Raw genomic sequence first — 20109 nt, 5'->3', positions numbered from 1 at the left:
AAAATTTGGGAACCTCTGAAATGTATTTTCATTCCTTTATATATGCATGTATGAACAGACATGCTTAAAGTATGAATTTAAAGTAATAAACCCTTTTTGTAAGCATATACTCTCTGGTCACTACAATTCTTGGGTCTCCAAACAGCCCAATAATTTTTTTCCACTTTCTTGTTTCATTATCATCCATCCATTCATGTCATTTAGAGGAATACTTTTGCCTAATTAACTGCATTAATTCAGAATTAACACCACTTGAATATCACATCCAACTATTATCAATGATTTTCTTCTTTCATATGTTCCTGCTATAACATAGAAGACACCAGTCATACTTTCTGACATATATGTTAACCCATATATTTCATAATGAAACCTATATCTTCCCTTTTCTACATGTGTTAATTAACTTTTCCCCACAGTATCAGACCACCTTTATTCATATTTATTACATTCTTCCATTTAGTTTCATAGACTTATACTGTCTTTTTCTTTGTTTCATTTTATTCACTAATCCCTGCTTTTCACATTTATTCCTCCCACATGCCAAACCATAGTTTTCCATATGCTCTGATTATCTTCAGATAATCCAACAGAGCCTGACCTCTACAGCCCATCATGCCTTTCCTCAAATGAGGTTTTTACATATTGATAAAATAAAAATAAACCCTGTTGCTGAAACAGAGAAAGTGTAGGCCGATTTACCCTACACTAGACTGTGAATTGTAAGAAGGATTAGCATTAGGATTTGTCACATTTTGGTCAGTACCTTATGCTACAAGTGCAACTAAAGTCCAAGGTTTACCCTAAGCACATTTACAGTATCATTTAGACATCATCAGGCAAACCAATGTAACTGTTCCTTGCATCCCACCCTCTATAAGATATGTACATATGTGTGTGCATATCTTTCTCTCACACACACACACACACAAACATATATAGAGATATATACATATATGCATGCACATATGCACTACCTACACACAGGAAACCTTTCCTTGATTGCCAAATGCAAGGCCACCCTAGCATTAGCAATTACATAAGAGGATGCCAGAAAATTAATGACTTTACAATTGGAGTGCGGTTCTGCTGCGACATTGGCACAATTCGAGGTCACCAAGATTTTCTTTCAAGTCGTCTGTCTAACGGAGGAAATACCAGCCTTTGAGTCAGTTTACACTTGGATTTTTTTGGCCACAGAATAAATCGCTGAGCCTACACAACTTCGGTGACGATTTACTAGATGACAAGAGATTTGTGTGTGCGCAGCCACACAAGCGACAGGAGGGAGTTTCATCATAAGACCATTCTCGTGTTTCCCCCCCCCCCGCCGCCTCCCTTCTACCTCCATGGAAACCTGCTGTGCGATTTGCTTGCTAAAGGGACAGCTTTGAGAAAAGCAGGCTGCCTTGCAAAGCGAGCGAGCAAGCGGGCCTGTCCTCCCTTGACAAGGACAGTTGGCATGTGTGACAGCTGCACAGTGGCCGGGGATTATCTCTCTGGCGCACACAGCCGCCTTTGCGTGGCAGGCAGGAAGGAAGCCAAGGGCAGTATCTCCCGGGACTCACGCTGCAATTTTCGGCGCGACCGAGAGAGGCAGCCTGAGCAAACAAAAGCCTTTTCTATCCGCAGCTCGGACGAGGTTCCGCACAAAGACGCTTTTCCTTGCCGTTTGACCCAGCCACCCCCAGCCAGCACTGAGCTTCTCCCGGCAATCCTAACCGCGAACGAGCGCGGCAGCTGGTCACATTCGCTTCCTGCTCCAAAGATCGAGGAGCAGAGCCGCCTCTCGTGGCCTCGGGAGGGGAGCGCGGTGTTTTGTGGTCGGTTAACCGGCCGGCTGGCCGGCTTGCCTTCCGCCGCTCGTTCACCCGTTTGCCTGGCGCTGCCAGCCAGCGCAACTACACAACGGCAAGCTCCCATTTGTAGGCCTTGGCCGAGAAGAAAGAGCCAGTGTGCGGCCGTACCCCAAGGTGGCTGAACGCCAGCAATTACGGGTTCCCGCTCTGGCGCTTCCCTCTCCAGCTGGAGGTGGAGTTGGCGAGGGAGCGCGTTGATTACAAGCGGCTTGCGTGATCGCGCGCAGGATTAGGGCTCGGGCTGAGTAAGGAAGAAGACGGAGGCGCCATTTGCTGCCGCAACACACCACCTCTCGGGCGTACGAAAGCGAGTGGCAGTCGGGAACCTCCACAGGGCATGCTGAGGCGGGGAGTGAAAGGGGCGGGCGGGGCCGGGCTGTTGACAATCTGCTAGGCAGAAACTTACTAGCTCCCGGCCAAGTGGGAAATGCGGGTAGTTTCCAGTTTCCAGACATAGTAATAGGAAACCACATGGCGGAAAGTCCTCCTACCCTAGCCCTGAATGAGTTGCAGGCTGGCGCAATACTTAAAGGGCGAGACGCCCGCTTGCATTCCCTAGTGGAGACGTTCGTTTAAAAATGAAAAGGGGGAGGGAAGATTGCACCTAATCTCTCCCCAAAAGATTTTTTGACAGGACGGTAGATGAGACGGTAATATACATTCGGTAAAAAAGCCGCTTCCCATACATTTCTATTCTTCTCCGTTTAAAACAAGGTGGGGGTGGGGGAAATCCGACAGCGCTGGGCTGCTCCCAAGCCTCTAGTGTTAAATCGAGACCGACTCAGTCAACCCCTCGGCTAATCTCCCATACGCTAATTGAGAGAATGTCTTTATGAATGAATGCGTCCGACTATGCCCTTAAGGCAATCGGCGTTGCCTACCTCTGAGAGGGGAACTGGTAACGAGTCAGGCACATTACGTCAGACTGGAGGTTTTTCTAAAGAGAAAAATGTGGAAATAAGGCTCGAGGCTTTGGTTCCTGATGAGCGATCCTGGGTTAGAAAGGATAGAGGAGTGTTGGTTGAGAAAGACAGCCCACCCCGGCCCTTCCTTTTCCCGCGGATTGTGTTGAACTGCCTTGTGTTTCAGTTGGACAGGATGCAGGTTAGTTATTAATACTCCGGCTGCATGAATGCTTTGTCAGTGGATCCCTGACATGATACAGCTAACAATTAAAAGTTAAGAAGCGGTTCTCTGCAAACCTTCCTATTGTTGGTGCCAGGTTTCTGTACTGAATAAACAGGAAAAGGTTAAAAACCTGAGCCTGCCCACCTACCAATTTATTACTGGTAGGCCAAATGTTTTTCACAATGGTGACTTCCTCTGAAAATCTAACGCTTGAAAGCCACACTTCCCACCCTTCTTCTGTGTTTTTTTTGGGGGGGGGGGAGTTGCCAAGAATAAACTCTCATATGAATGTTGTTCACCATTTGCAAGCAACACAGCAGGAGTGATAGCTTCTGACCGAAAGACTAGACAAGCTTGAAGTGACAGGCGCCGGGATGTCCTCACTGCTGCGGCTGCTCTTGAAGGAGTAGCCGATTAAGAGTGAGGTGTTTCCTGCTTTCACAGTGGGCTTTGCGCTTGTATTTGTGCATCGAACAGCATCTTGGCTCTAGGTTCAACCTACAAACATTTCTTGGCAAGACAAATAATGTGCCTGATTACTTGTGTCTGTTTTTCAATTGTGTTGATGGAGCTGGGTGGCCGAAAAGGAAGATTTCAAATGTGGAGTTTGCTTGCCAGGGCTCTTCAGTCTGAATCATATTTGGTGATCTTCTTAACTAGGCATGCTGGTGTTTTGTTTAGTTTTTTTTCTATGCTGTTCATTAGCAGTAGGATTTTCTATGAGCAACACTTAAAGAGCATTATGCTTGGGGACTTTGAGAAGAAATTAGAGGGCCACCATTAGTTTATCTACTTCAGTATGAACCCTGAAAAGATTTAGTGTGAATAAAAAGAAAAAGAATGATCATTTAATTCATATGCCAGTCTAGCATTCAGTTCTCCCATTTGAGAAATAATGAAATGTTTCCTGGGTTGATTGAAAATAAATTAAATAAATATTACTTGCCATAAAGCTAATGATAGAAACTATTTAAAAACATAAAATGTGGCACTTCAAGATTATCTGGTAGGTGTCTTGAAAGATGTCAATGGGGTAATTATTAATTTTGACTGTTACTTGTGTCTGAATCTTACTTACAGAATAGATTATATCCAACTTAACTGGATGCTATTTATTTAAGAATTTGATCAGAGGGCAACACATATGAATAAAGTACATTAATAGTCTTCTCTTTCCCTTTCTATTTCCACTTCTAGTTTGTTGTTCAGAAAAGGGATGAGAAACCCACATATTACCAGCAACAGTAGAGTTTCAGAGTAATCCTTAGTGACCTGATTGTTAATGAGGTAAGTAGATTTGACCTGTAATAAAACATTGTGCTGTCCTGTGTGATATACTGGAATCACCCTAACATTAAAAAGAGCAATAAGCAGCCTTTTCAATCTACTCAGGCCAAGAGATTCTGATAAATGAATACAACAATGCTTTAAACCTTTCTGTGTAAAAAATCTGATAGGCCAAAATCTTTCAAAATTTTGATTCCCATTATTAAAAACATTGGGAATGAGACTGCCTCAGGGTCAGGGTGAATGGCTTCCACTGCAAGATGTATTACCAAAGATGCAATAGAATAAGCAGTTTTTGCTGGCTGAAATGGACAAAGTCTTCATATATAGGCAAAACAAGGAACATCTGAAACATGGTAGGCCAATGTAAGTTGTACTGAATACAGTTTATAACTACAGATAGAGAAAGAATGGCTCCATAGGTGCATTGTACAATCTGATTCCACCCTGATTTTTTTTTAAGAACCAGTGCCAAAAATTTATTTCCAAGTAAATACAGTACGTTTGTTTAGGATTGCAGTCCAGTGACCACTGAGTTCTGTCTGATTAAGACTTTGATGAGAATTGGAAGCTTACATCGTCCTTGGAAATATTACTTTCCCTTTTTTAATTAATATTCCATGGGTCAAACCAAACACCGGGTCCATGTTAAGTAAGAAGAAATGGGGGGGGGGGCTCAGATTTCCTAATTGTAAAATCGGGCCAAAAATAAAAAAGCTGGCATGGAGACAACCGTAGCTTTCATTTGGGAGAGCAAACACGGCGGTGCAACATTAATAACTGGGCCTTGCCTGTCTTTTAATAGCTGTTAACGTCAGTGAAGGCGCGTGAATAAAGGTGTTGAAAAGAAGTGGAGTCTCAAAGGGGGGGGGGTTCTTTTTCTCATATGCACCCCCGCTCTTTTTTTTTTTTTTCTATCAGGCAAGGCAACATCTGCTGTATGTTGCATAACGACCTCTCGGTTAGTCGTTTCAATGCAACCTTATTTGCATCAAGGAAGAAAGGCGAATGTTTTTCGGCTCTCCTCGAGAGCCCTCCCCCACCCTGCCTCCGAGCCCTGATTTGCAGCCTCCTCCGGCGGGAGAGCTCTCCCTAATTACAAGATCTTTTCCAACAGGGGGCGTGTAAACCCAGCAGCAGTTTGACTTCAATTCTGTCTTGGCGACATTTAATAGATTCTGGCAGCGTTTTCACTTACAGCCCTTCGTTAGGAGGGGGAATCGGGAATAATTACCCGGCAATAAAATATCTCTCGGGCACAGAACCTCGTGGCGCGAGGTCTTCGCTAGGAGGCTATTACTCTTGTCAATATTTTTTAGAGAAATATATTTGATTGTGGTTCCCCTCCCCCTCCTTCCAGCCCTTACACACCTGACAATTAGAAGAACCGGTGCGCACACACGCGCACGGGCACTCCTGCTGATTCGCACTGATTTCTGTGGAATGTGTTTACTCTTCCATTTGCATCGGAAGCGGGTGATAAATTTCATGTCCAGTTAAAAGAGGCTTTATGGAATGGGGACGGGGAGGGAATTCTTTTAAACTGTCCTAGGCATTAAATGAACTATGTCTGACTTCCAGAAAAACTGCAGTAACTGGGTGATTTGATTGAAGGACTGTGGCCTTTCACTCTAGGCTGGGATAATTGGAATAAGAACCTTTGAGGACCAGGGTGTTATTTCTTTTATTAGGCCCGCAAATTATTGGTAGTTGTGCTCCTGAAAATCTTCTAATCTAAAGGCATTCAGAGTTTTGGGAAAGCTGCTTTCAGTACTTTCAGCCTTAACCTCAATCTTCCCAGTGACTGGACAGCTTGTCCACCCCACCCCACCCCCCACCCCGGAAAAAAAAGAACATCGCCTGCAACCCCTCTCTCCAATTGAAGAATTCTTCCTGAGTTAACGTGTGCATTTCATTTCATGAAGGAGAGACAGGGACACATGTTAATGGGGGAGGGGGGCAGAGTGCTTATTTGTTTTAAATGGCTGCCCTGATAGAATGGAAGAACCCCCTCCCCTCATTTGTTCTCAAGAAAGACCTTTTTGCCTTTTTGCTATCTCATAATTCATAAACAGGGACCTATAAAATGATGAAATAAAAGGTGATGTGTTTAATTTTGATTGCTGTGTTGTATGAATGTAGCCAATTACATGCTATGTGATGAACCAAGTGAAGAAAGTAGTGGTTTAGTATCTGTTATTGATCCACGCTTAATCTTACAACCTTGAGGTAGAAATTGTAACTTTCCAGCTGGCTTGAAATCTGGCATTTCTTGTCTATATGATTAATGCATACCTAAACGTCTGCAAAGAAAATCAGAAACAACTCTCTCCCCCACTTTCTAATGGGTGATCCATTCCGATCTGTTCCCGGGATCAGCATCTCTCTGCTGCCCGTTTTCCCTTCTCTGCTAGAATAATGCTGGTTCTCCTGAGGCCCAATGCAAAACCAGATCAGGTCAGATTGCTCTTCAGGATCCAGCTAACAGCCCGATGAATGCAAAAAGAGAATCATAATCCAGCACACACTGCACCCACCAGATAGGACACATCCAGCATGTGAGCAAATATAAATGTATGCATTCCTTCATCACATTTCACATTTATAGGAACCCGGGATGAGTGGCTCAGGAAACCTGGACAGCAAAAGAACTGCCTTTCACCCTGAGGTATCTGGGCCAATTTGGGATCAGCTACCATAGTGGTTGCTTCCCCCTTTCCTCTGGTCATGCCTGCTCTTGACCGGGAATCCGATTACCTCACCCTCCTTACATTGACATGCTGGTAGTCGCTCCAGGCCACTGGCAGACCTTGTTCTGTCAGCAGCAGCAGCAGCCTCTCAGAGGACTCCCTGCAAATGCCGAAGGCTGACACTCTTTCTCTCCCCTTCCCACCCAGCCACGAAGTCCGATCGATCAAACAAATTATATTCAATAAAAGCTAGCAGGAGGCAGGAAGCTGGATCCAGGAAGAGCAGCAGCAGCTGCCTACACATTTTGGAAAGGCTGCCAGAGGAGTAAATAAGAGGAAAGGAGGTTTCCCACACAGGCAGACTGATTTGTTCCACTCCCCAAGAAAGCTGCAGTAATGGAAGTGGCCCCTAAGACTAGCTCTCTGGCTAGAGCCAGCCTGCCTGCTTTCTTGAGCTAAATGGGATGAGCTCCACTGGACGCCAGCGGTCTCACATGACCCGTAAGGCACCAATGCTGGAAGCACATTTATCTGGAAAAAATATTCTTTCTGGACTTGAAGAAGTTAAAATTTTCTAAGAGGTTACTGGAGGCTGCAGATATGTTAGATTAAATTTTATGACCACTCTTTTCTTCAGATTTAGCACCTAGCCAAGCATGATTGATTTAAAAAAAGAATCAAGCTTGGAAGGTCCTTGGATAGGAGATCCCTAGGATCTATGGACTAGACTAAAAGCACACATACAAACACAGACCAAAAGAAGGCAATGACAGACCCTTTTGTACCGTTGCCAAAAAAAAAATTACAGAACTATTACCTTGTAGTCAAGCTCAGCTGGAGGAGCCTTACATTTGTGCTGTTTCCCATTCAGAAAAGCCTTGGGATTCCTACTGCACTAGATTATTAGAGGTTGAATTTATGTAAATATTGGGTACTTGTGACATGAAAACAAATTCCTTGTCCTACCAGAATGGAATAATGTGAGTCACAGAAGGAAATGTTATGGAAAAATGTAAGATATGCTGGTCAGATCCTTGAACAGGAATCTGCTTAGTCCCTCGGGGAGTCGGTCTTTTTACAACCTTTGTTGCAGAAAAACAGCCTCAGAACATACATTCCCCTTCAATATTAAGCCTTCTGATTTTACCTTAAGCCCTGTCCTCATTTGCACCAAAACCCTGACATCTTTCTTGCCTTGACCTCAGAACGTCATCCTTAGCTTCTCCCAAGCCCCTGAACAAGTCATTAAGTCATTATTAGCAGCACAGGTATGAAAGAATACCTGCTTCTTATTCTGAAACAACAGCCTTAAAGCATCTGAAGCTTCAGATACTTTAATGTGCATCAATACCTATTACTTCAGAGTAGGTTATTAGTAGTAGGTGTAAGCAAAGGTGTGTTTTGCTCTGTATTTTCTTTACCTCTTTCTTCCCACCACACCCCTCCTCCCCATCCCCCACAATTCTGGAAACAACTCTCCAGGCTTCCAACAAAGTTGAGAACAGCAAAATGAATTTTATTTCATGGTATATGGTATGGGAGGAGAGGAAATGATGCTAATCCACCTCCATCCTATTCACAAATGAATCTTTAATTGGAGGCTAGGGTTAAAATGCAGACAGATCTGCCTTTCCTCCCTGCTTCCACTGGCACTTCCTAACTGAATAATGATAGAAGGATTTGCTTCCATTCTCTTCGAGGTTATTTTTCCCTAGCCTAGTGTGTTCCCATGCACTATTTTTAAATGTCACATGATTTTAACTTGGGAGATATCCAATAGCATGTGGAAAGAGGAATAGGCTTACCAACTTAAGAGAATTTCAGATAGAGCCTCAAAGTCAGAGTTATCCCATTCGTTCTGCAGTGAGTGTTTTCCCACTGGGTGATGATAGGTTGAAAGGAGAAAGAAACACAACCAAAAGAGAAAACCAGCTGTCTTGCTTATAACCATTGGCATATTCTCCCTCTTCTAGGACAAGACCATTTTGGCTTCATCTTGGGACAGATACACTAGGCAGCACAGACTTTCACAATGGAAATGGCAACTGTTATGTTAGCATTGTTTTGTGCTGATTCAAGGAACAGTAGGAAGCATTTTAATCCAATACTGTGGAAAGTCTTCCTCCTTTTCTTGTTTTTCCCCTCTTTTAGAATGTTCTTTAGTGATTCGGGATTAAGTGGACTTTTCTGCAATGCTCTGGCTTCAAATGCACAGATGCAAAGTAAAGCATAATAAAGAGTGTAGGATCACATTGTTTCTGGAGCATAACAGTGTCTGCTAATCTCCCATCCTGTTCTTTCGCCCCACTCATTTAAAACAAACTGCCTACTCAGTGTCTGTCTTACATGTAATGTAAATGAGAGAGCATCCTTCACATTACAAGGATAATTTAAAATGAAGTTTAACTTCCTGAATCTCTTGAAAAAGCTGGGTGTTTCCTTTTGTGAATGGCAAAATTGACCTGTTATTGAAGAGAATATATGTAACTTCATAACAATCAAATAAAATAGTAACCTGCCAGCTCAGAAAATAAGAAATCCATTTAACCTTTTTTTAAAAAAATATTTCTTGTGAATTTATAGTGGCTGCCATTTCTTGCGGATATACTTGGAAAGTATTGCTGAGATAAGGGACAATGGAAAAGCTTCCAAACTGATCTTGCCTCTATCCTAGTGCTTTGTCTTTATTCATAAAATGCAGGTATTAGTCAACTAGAATCAAGAATAAAAAATGCAGAAATGAAAGGTGGACATTCTGTGGTTCACAAAGATTGGTGGTCTGCATAAATCATCTCAATTAGTCATGCTGTTTAAGGCTGCTAGAAGCTGGAATCCAACAAATTCTGGAGGGCAAAGGTTACCCATCCCTGTTTGGAATAAGGCTTCATCAGCTGGTGTCTCCAGAAATCTTAGCCAAAACTCTGGTTATCTGCATTTGCCATTCTGCTGGAGGATTATGGAAGTTGAAACCTATTACATCTGGAGGTCATAAATATACATCTGAAAGAACAGAATTACAAAGCTTGTTATAGATGGACTTTAAGTAGAGGGAGGAGAGAAACAGCATTTTTCTAACCTGAATATTAATGAATAACTGTCTAGAAAATGTTTAAGTATTAGTCTAGTTTTACCAGCAACATTTTGCTCAACATCTTACTTGCAGGATTAAATCCAACTTCTCAACGAGTTAAATAAGAGTTGTGTGCATATGCATAACTCACACTAAAGTTCATGTGTATGTTCAGAACTGTGGCTTTAATCAATAACACCCTCATCACAGAAGAGTAGTTTCCCTTAAACATTTGTGCCAATTTCTTGTAATGAGGTAAACACACACACACACCACACCCATACACAAATGCTTTTTGAAACAAACTTGAAAGACCAAATACCTTACATCTCAGCTACAGATATGAATATTTCTCAGTGCAGATAAGACACCTTTGTCTTTAACATTGCTGTGCCATAGTTATGGTGCTTAAATAGCTATTAGGAAATCTCTCTATTCAACATATATTGATGGTGAGACCTGAGGATTCCAATATACCTGAGCGATACCGATTGGGGTATATCCTTACTAGGTATGTATAAATTAAAAAAAAGCATGACCACCTCTTGGGCTGTGGTGGTAGAACCATCCTTTCTTGAACTATAGATTCCTTATTTACTTAAGTTTTTATGTATTTATTGCTCAAAGCAGTGAGCATACCTAATACACCTCCTCCCTCCTATTTTCCTCACATCAACTCTATGAGGTGGGTTAAGCTGTGAGAGAGTGACTTGTCCAAAGTCACCCAGCCAGCTTTCATGCCCAAGGCAGGATTAGAACTCTCCACCTCCTGGTTTCTAGCCTGGTGGCCTAACCACTAGACCAGTGGTTCTCAACTTGTGGGTCGGGACCCCATTTGGGGTCAAACGACCATTTCACAGGGGTCGCCAAACCATGCTGTCCGCCATTTTTTTCCCTTTTCCCTAGCTGTCCTACTCCCTCTTATTGGTGGCCACACCCACTTGGGGGTCACCACAACATGGGGAACTGTATTATGGGGTCACAGCATTAGAAAGGTTGAGAACCACTGCACTAGACCAAACTGGCTTTCATGCCAAGTATAAGAATCCCAGTTGGTCAGATGTGAACTTCATATGGTAATAAATAATGTAGTCTGCTTTTTCCCTTTCAGCCCAGTGCATAAGGAATGCATTGGAAATCAAGATGCAAAACACAGAAGCATGTACTGAAAGATCCACACGACCTGGGAGGCTGCATATGAAATGTTCTTGCTTGCCTAAAGAGGAGGAATATAGAATGTGATCAATATATTTGAGTTGGATGTTTAGCATTGAAGCCAGCCTCTGAAAGCCTAATTAATAGGAGGGTCCAGAGTGACAGAGACTTTGCCTTGGGGACACAACAGAATACAGGCTCCTGAAATTGACTAGCTCTGTCTGGAAAGAGATAGGAAGACTCCCTCTTTTATTTTCCTTCAAAGGCTGTGGAGCTGATTCACAGGTCCTAGAGCAGTGGTTTTCAACCTTTCTAATGCCGCGATCCCATAATACAGTTCCCCATGTTGTGGTGACCCCCAACCACTTATACATCACCGGGTGCCAGGGGCATGGCCAAAGAAAAGGGGGAAAAAATGGCGGACAGCCTTGTTTGGCGACCCCCCCCCCCCGTGAAATGGGGTCCCGACCCACAGGTTGAGAACCACTGTCCTAGAGAAATGTGCTGGACATCTCCTCATCACATCTTCTTTCCGAAGGATTTCAAATAATGCAGCAAGATCTCTCAGATAGCTTCCAGGATATGTGGCCTTGCTGTTAACAAATGTTTCAATTTGGGGTGGAGGCTGTCAATTACCTGCTGTGCTGTGAGTCAGCCCCCCTCTCCCACCAGACTGGAAAAAGAGCTGTGGACTGTTAACCTCCCAAGCCTGGCAGAGCCTCTTTCACTTCCCCTTTCTTTCTTATGACATATTCTCTCCCCACCGCCCACAACCCCCAAGCAAGCCACCCCTGCCTCTCCCACACCAAGAGGGTGTGCTTGCATAGGATTAGTCAGGTCCTTTATCTTGTGAATTATCACTATGTATATCTACATTTGAACCATTTCAATAGGTCATCTTTTGCTAGGAATGAGGCTGCCTTCCTCCCACCTTCAATCTGGCTTATTTCCCCGGCCTTCTAAAACCAGAGTGGGAGGACATTCTTAAAAAAGAAAAGAAAAAAAAAAGATAAACCTCAAAGCCCCTCAGTCTGAAGCAGTTAAGTGTTAGTGTGTTGGTTCACCTACGAACATTCAAGCCTTAAATGCAGAAAAGCAAATTGTAGGTTTGCCAATGGCTTGATATTTTTTTTTCCTTTGTAAACAACAGGCCTATGCCATTTAAATATGTCATTTAGTCTCCAGAGTCAAAGCAGCTCTAGGATGAATGAAGAAATACCACCAAGCTCATTTTCTTGCAAATTAAGTCTTGAATATTCCAAAATAAAGCAATTTATCTGTAATTTACCTGGAAACAAAATCTATTAATCTCCTTGGGAAATAAACTTTCTGAAATGTCACAATCAATACAAGAATTTTAAAGCAGACTCGTGTTATGAGTATTGGATCAAGCTCACTGTCATTTGAAAGGTACTAAGTTTAGAGGGAAAAAATAGATGACAGTGGATCTCTTTTGGAGAGCCATTTCTTTAGTCATGCCTATCTGCCTTCCGCATCTAGCAACAGAAACGCAAGGGCCCTTCCTGTTTGCTCCTTCCTTCTAGGTGGAATTTTATCGTCAACTTCTCTCCAAGCAAGGCGCCCGCTACCCCGGACCCATTGCGCGGGAGGTGTGAAGACGCGTTTCCTCTCTCGACACGCCGCCACCGCTGCTACCGGCCGCTTGCCTTTCATCTCTTTTGCCAACGTTTTGGAGATCTAAGCGGATCGGTACCCTCCGCGACTCCCCTTCACCCATCGCTTCGCCTGCCTCCCCATCGACCACGCCGAGGCTTCTCTGACGGTGAACGCCACGTAGGCGGCAGCCTATAAATAATTTCCATTATGTTCAGCTGACAGCGCGAGACGATTAATTTTAATAGCTGTATATTTGCCTGGCTCGCCTAATGCCCGGTAATGAGATGAGAAGCCACCCAACCCCAGATGGCTCCCTCTTTCGAGGGAGACGGGGACGGAGACGACGGCAGAGAGGAAAGGACAAGGCGGCCGGGCTCCCGTGGGCACGGGCTCTCCTTAGCCGGAGCAACTCGGCCGCCGGGCCCTGCAGCGTCCTGGGCCTCTGAATCCCACCCCCGCGCCTTTCTTTCTCGGTGTCCGGCCCATTTCCTGCCCTCGGCGTGGGAGGTCTCGGCGGCCAGTAAGCCCGGCTCCTTCCTCGGCTTTGAAACCTTGGGAGAAATGGTGGATGGCCGCGCGCTCGCTGGCCTTTTCCTTCTGGGAGCGGTTTAACTTTTGCTGGCCTCTGAACCCCACCCCGAGCCTCGTCCTTAGGGAGCGGGGAGGGGATGGCGGATCCCAGCCCGTCCGATTAACCTAAATATCCCGACCTCCGGGCTAAGAGGCGAGAGATTCCGCCTCTCCTTCAGCGCGCCGGTCTGCGTGTGGTGGCGGGAAGCCCGCAAGGAGCGGGCGCTTCGGGAGGAGCTGCTGCCCTTCTTTCGGAGCGTTCGAAGGGGGGCGCGCGCGGGCGCACGCGCTTTGGTGCGGGAGCTGGGAGTAAACACGCCGCGGCCGCTCCTCGGGCGGCTGAGAGAGAGAGAGAGAGAGAGATGGGGGAGGGCGGGGGAGGGTTCCTCTCTGGCTCTCTCGCTCCTGCGATTGACAAAAGCCGAACTGAAGAGGGAAGCGCGCTGGAGCAGCGCGGCGGGAAGGAGGGTGATGGGGGAGGGGAAAGAGAAGGCAGGGATTGGAAACGCCACGGAGGGGGACTTCTCGCTCCGCCGGGGGTGGGGGGAGGGGGAGGGGGGAGGGGGGAGGGGGGCGGACTTCCTGACCTCCAGCCCCAAGCAGGCTGTTCCTCGCTTTGCCTCCTGAGCCAGGTGGGCTGGTTCTGCGGCGGCAGCAGCGAGAGAGCACCTGTGCCTTCCTCTCTGCCCGTCACGCCCCCACACACACAACCCCCCCCCCTCTGAACTACACAATACTAATTGCCACAGGTAATTGCGTTTCTCTTGAAGGTCATATGAAGTCCTCGGCTGCAGCGTGTGTTCAGTTCTTCTTTCCTTTCCCTTTTATCCTGGCAAAAGGCCTCGGTGGGCGCTTTGGCGTCCTCCCTCCCCCACTCCCGGCTCTTGGCGGTGTTTTAAATATAAATGGGCGGCGGGGGTGGAGGGGTCTCCCTCGGTCGACGCAGAAGGGCCGTAGCCTCTTTTCTCTCTCTCTCTCTCTCTCTCTCTCTCTGCCAACGTTGAGGTAGAGGCGAAGGGAAAACGGAATAAATAAATCTCCGACCAGCCGATTCTGCCTGAGTTCTCAGCAGCTGAAAACGAGGAGAAGGAAAGAGTAAAAGGAAAGGCGAGGACAAGCGGAGTTTGAGGAGAAGCGGGTGTTTTTTTTTTTTTATTGCCAGAAAATAAAAACAAGTAGAGTACAGACACAGCCCCCCCCCCTCTAAAAGGCTGGCTCGGAGAGCCTGCCAGGAGTCTCAGACGAGCACAAGCCCGGAGCAGCACAGGGGAGAAATGCGAGGAGACCGGGTCTAGAGTCTGACCTCTGCAAGTACTAGAGCTGTCCCGGAACAGCCTAGAACGACTCCATGAAGCAGGAAGAGAAGGTGCAGTGAATGGGCCTCTCTCTTTTCAGGATTTTGTGTGAAGCCGGAGAAAGGTGCCTCCAATGTGTCAGGAAGGGGAAGAGAAGTTTAAAGGACCAAGCTGGTTTTCCACTGAGTCTTTCCCAGGACCATTCATTATGTGTAGGACTCCCCTGTTGCACGAGGCACTGCCAGCAAGTGTTTCCAGAGCTTCTGAAACCCGGATACTATTAAAAGTAGAATGGGAACAAGCTCAGCCACATTATATGGAGGGTCTCAGTCATCCAGGTCATGGTTGTCCCAAAGGTGCCTTTAAAAAAAAAAGGCAACTGCACTTACTGATTTTCCTTTAAAATATTTCACTTTTTATCAAGAAGCTTCTTCAGTTCTCTGTCACATGCTTTTGAAACCTGAACATGTAGAAACATTTTAAATGGCATTCTTGTTTTCTCCACACAAACTTGGACAAGATTGATCTAGCTAGTTATCCATTGCTAGTTATAGAAAGCAGCACAAGAGCCAAAACTAAAATTAACCCGTCTAAAATACAATTGTTTTGGTAGATCTCTTTGCAAACTAAAATACTTTTCCTAGTGTATGAAATCTAAAGGCTTCATGACATTCTTGAGATTAGTGTAATAGCAATTCTACTCATCAGCCTTGTTGTACCTTGAAAAATACAAGATCAAAATATTTAAATTTACATTCACAGCAATACTACCCTCGCAAAAACTCCCAGATCATCTACAACACCCCCCATGTCACTACAATCTATTAGATTCTAGAAACAGAAGACATTCAGTACATTACATTGAATAATCAGCGAGACTTTAGTTTGAACAAGCACCTAATTGTTTTAAATGATCGCTTATTTTAACTGAAGAATTAAGCCCATGCTTAATTTTATCTGAAATTAATGAAATTTAATATTTCACTTAGAGCACTCAGCATTTAATTTCTAAGCAATTACTAACATTATCTGTAGTTGGATCTGAAAACTTACCTATAAATTCAGGTGATAGAACAGTTTTATAAACTATTGATATTTCATTTTCATTTTGGTTCTTAGGTATGGCTACCAGATTTAGACAGAAAAAAATCAGGACACCATTATCTGGGGTATGAACATTTTAACTCTTTGCTGCCATTCATGGTCATATGGATTTCTTCAGTCTAGACCTGATAGTCCTGCTTAAGCACCTGTTTTCAATTCTTTGCTACTTCCAGATGTCAGACTTTGATTCCCAACTATAATTTTCTCAGCAATAGACAAGATGGCAGAGGGATTCTGTGAGTGGTCGTCCACACACCTAGAAATTGCCCAGGTTGAGAAACACAGCCTTAGGAAAAAGTGAAGATAAATGTCCTCCAACACCAGATCAATCACTGACTTACCAGGTTTTCTTGGCAACAATACATAAGTAGTTTGCTATTTTTTCTTTGATATATTAGGTGTGACTTATGCTGTAGGACTTAAGCTCCTATAGCTCTGGAGTTTCCCCGTGAAATCCTATCCAAGTAATAATCAAGCCTAACCTTATGTAGCTTTAGAGCCCAGAAAGTTCAGCTCATTATGTCACACTCTGAGGCTGTTTAAAAACTCAGAATAAATACGTGAGGGAAGAAAGAAAGATGGAATGGAATGAATGAATGTATGTACAAGTCTGCTGGAGGGTAAAAAAAGGGACAGTGTGAGGTAACTGGGTCCCACATTTAAAGATTTAGCCCTCTCATGGTTAGAATTAATCTTCCTTAGAACATATCTTCTTCCCTTCTTAAAATCCAGGAATATAAGCAAGTCACTGGGGTTTTCCCATACTTTTTAGGGTCTTCATTTGCACATTTCTATTTCATCTCAAATATGCAGTACAAACTTACAGGCTTGGCTTTACTTTCAACTAAACATGCACAAAATAGCAATATAAAATTTCTACCAGCCTCTTTTATTTCCTAAATTCACAAGAGTGCTTCCTTTTAATTTTCAGCTATTTCAAAATTTAGGGTAATGGGAAAGGGCCACTTTCTCATACAGCATCACATTCTGCAATTGACTGGTTCAACAATCTCAAAACAAAGGACGAAATTGACAATAGAGCTGACAATTGGATAAAGAATAGTGGGAGGAAAGAGGCACTCTCAAGCAGGAAGTGGATTAAAGATGCAGTTCTGAGCTGCACTTGATCTACAGCAATACAGTAATGAACTCTTAGCATATATATTATCTGCAGACTGAATATGGAAACTAATGTAATACTGCCATATTACAGATTCCCACCTAACATCTATTCTGGGTAGAGGAGTGAGTATTACACATTCAAATAAACAAAACAGTAGCATTGAGTTGTTTCTTCAACTCTAAATACAATTATCCATCCATTCTGGCTAACAAAGTGGACTTTTTTTTTTCCCTTTTTCCTAGAACAGTCTTCATTCATTGACATTTCTTTGTTGAATTCTCTACAAAACTAGTTTATCATAACTTTTTTTTGACAAGGTAGACTAGCCATCTGGACCCATTCAGACTGCAAAATAACAATAGCTTTTCATAGGAATCTAATGCTTAACAGGACAATCTGAGAATATCGGATTAGAAAATATTTATTATTATTCAGAGTACTATAAAGTAAGAAATCTGGGCAATTAGATCATGAGCTTCGTCTGGGACAGGAAGGGTCAATTTGGGTCTGATAGGGTTAAGCAGAGATAAACTGGGGTTGACCTTGGTCTCATCTACAAGACTGGGAGTAAAAGAGTAGGGTTCCCTTTTTGTTTTTATATTTATTTTCTCCATACCAAAGTTATTAATCCCTAAGTTAATTCAACTAAATTAGTTTGTGATTCACTGCCTGGGATTATTTTCAAACCAAGTAAAGAAGGGATTTTATACCAATATACTCTTACTTAGCTACTTCTCATTCAAATTTATTTAATTCAAGATCACCCAGAGCTACTTCTAAACACGCCTTCATTCACAAAAATATTTTCCATTACAAATGAATATGTCTGCACCTCTCTATCTTTGATATTCAAATTGTTGCCATTACCATTCAGATCAGTTTATTGACTATAGTGATGAATTCTGATCAACCCCTCTCGGCAGAGGCCCCAGATTAGTGGAGTTGCTTTTGGTTCACATTTTGTACCAGCTTACAGAAGACTCTGCAAGTTGCTGCCTGTTTTCCTCAAGATTCAATCACATAGGAGGTAAGATGTACCTTAGTTTAGTGTTTATACCAGAAATAGATCACTTTCTTGCCTATTCTATTCTGTTATCCTTTGTATTATATTATTACTATTCTTACTATTATATGATGAACAGTTGATGGGTGGCATATTATGTATGGGATTTTATGCTTCTTTAGCTGAAGCTAAACAATAATAGAAGCAAACCTGGGGCAAATGGGATTCCAAACCAATGGAAGGAAATCACAAGAGTGTTCCAGAATCTTTATTTCTTTATATTCAGGAAATCAAGATCACTTTCTTGGCTAAAGTACTGATATGACACCTAAGCTTCATTCTGATCATAATTCTTAAGGGAAAATATTGCAACCTCAAAAGGAACCTCAAAAGCAAAATTTGTAACTCTGGTATACACATTTTTAGTTTTGGAAAGTTCGTGTGGTACTAAAAAAGTACAACTGGATTGAGTTTTCCTTCAGAGTTACTTTTACTTTTCACTTATTCAATGTGGTATCAATTATCTGAGTCAACCTATCTTCTGATAATGAGGAATAGAAATAATTCCAATCAAATGGTTAGAATATAAGGATAATTTCATACACACATGTGATACTAACTTAACAATGTCAAAAATTATTTGTCTATGAAGAATGTCAAGATCTGTGAAGACATTTCATGTACAGATTTGATGATGTGTAATTTGGCTTGTGAAAGGTACCCCAGTCTCCCAATACTTAGTCTCATTCCACAGGTATTCATCCCTGACACATAGATGTTTCAGTGATTTGGGATTCTGCTTTTAGCAGCATGGAATCTTACTCCCATAGGAAAGGCGTCATATAAGATTATCAGTCTTTGACCCAGTTGATGGCTTTCAAACAAGCTTGCCTTTTCTTTGGGACAGTAGGGATTACATATTCCTAGGATGCATTTAGCTCCTTCTGCCAGCAGGTCAGAGGCCAGAGTGCTCTAGAATTGAGGAAAGATGTGGTTGGCCTCCTTCTTTACTCCACATCAACTTGCTCTGTATTTTGCTTTAAGACTGTTACTCTTGCCTCAATGTCTTATTTCCTGCCATAGCATATTACTCCTAGAAAGTCTCCTTCACTGATGGTACAGCAATAAAAGGCAATGTAAGATTCCTTAACGGAAGGATCAAAGAGGAGGTGATGGTAGGCTAGTTTACATCCACTTTCTTAAATAAATAAAACCCGGAAGAGGCAAGGTCTTCTAAGAAAAGAAGCTATTGCTCAGAGTAGACCCATAACCTGAAAAAAAAAAAACAACTAAGCAAATAAACAAAAAGGAACTTTTACAACACCTCCACTGAAGCAGTTTTTCAGAGGAAAAGCCAGCATGGAAATGGAAATTGTGCTGAATTAATCATAAACCCCAAAGTGGTAATTAGAGAAGTCAATGAGGAAGGCCAGAGAGCATTTTGCAGGAGATGGACACCTGAGATTGCCTAAGCAAGAAAGGAGAGGGAGTTGGCTGAAGCGAAACAAGCCAGAATCATCACTACTCATACCACCAGCCATCCTCCCAGTTTTTCATGGGTCAGAGAACAGGCTGCTTTAAAAAACAAAAAAAAAACCAGAAACCTTTTCCCAGAGATTCCAAGAAGAGATGAGCTTTTAATATATGGGCTGCGGGGTGGGGGCTAGAGGTGACTTTGTAAAGAGGTGGATCCTTCCGGAAAACTACCCTTCCACCCAAATAAGCCATTTGTGTCCTTCGGGAAGTCGTCTGACGCCTTCCTTTTACTTGGACATCCGCCCGTTCCCTCGAAACCCCCCCCCCACCTCCACGTCCAGATTGTGACCCTGCCTCTGCCTGCTCGGGGTGTCAGCCAGAGCGCTTCACGAAAAGGCTGGCCCTCTGCCTGCAGCTTCCCCTACGAAGAAGGGAGGGAGCCTGAGAAACGCGCTTCTGCCGGGGGAAAGACAGCAGTAGTCCGAGGGAGGCTGGGCGACAGCGAGCATCCTAAGGGGGGGGGGAAACGCTCGCTTTGCTCCTATCGGTGCTTCAGGATTTACAGCACAAAGTGGCATCAAATAGGCTGCGGCAGACAAGACGGTCTCGGCCCCAGGGGGAAGAGCTGGTGGCCCTGCACGGGCCTTAAGATCTTGAACAGGAGACCTTCCCCTTCTTCCCGCTCCAGCCCGGCTCAGCCCGGCCCAGCGCGCTGCCGCTCCGTTTCTCCTC

At 43.7% G+C, this 20109-nt stretch overlaps 1 long non-coding RNA gene across 1 annotated transcript; it reads left to right on the top strand.

Moving 5' to 3' along the window:
• The first annotated feature begins 1378 nt into the window (after positions 1-1378).
• Positions 1379-9955, top strand: LOC120307401. Its single transcript, XR_005556520.1, has 3 exons — positions 1379-2963; positions 4185-4274; positions 8938-9955. It is a non-coding gene; the product is annotated as an uncharacterized LOC120307401 (long non-coding RNA).
• The last annotated feature ends 10154 nt before the right edge of the window (positions 9956-20109 follow it).

The sequence above is a fragment of the Crotalus tigris genome, unplaced genomic scaffold (genome assembly GCF_016545835.1).
Source record: "Crotalus tigris isolate CLP2741 ecotype Arizona unplaced genomic scaffold, ASM1654583v1 scf7180000017775.1145084777:2100578, whole genome shotgun sequence".
Classification (NCBI taxonomy): Eukaryota; Metazoa; Chordata; class Lepidosauria; order Squamata; family Viperidae; genus Crotalus; species Crotalus tigris.
Note: the sequence above shows the minus strand (reverse complement) of the source record. Positions and strands in the feature narration are given on the sequence as shown.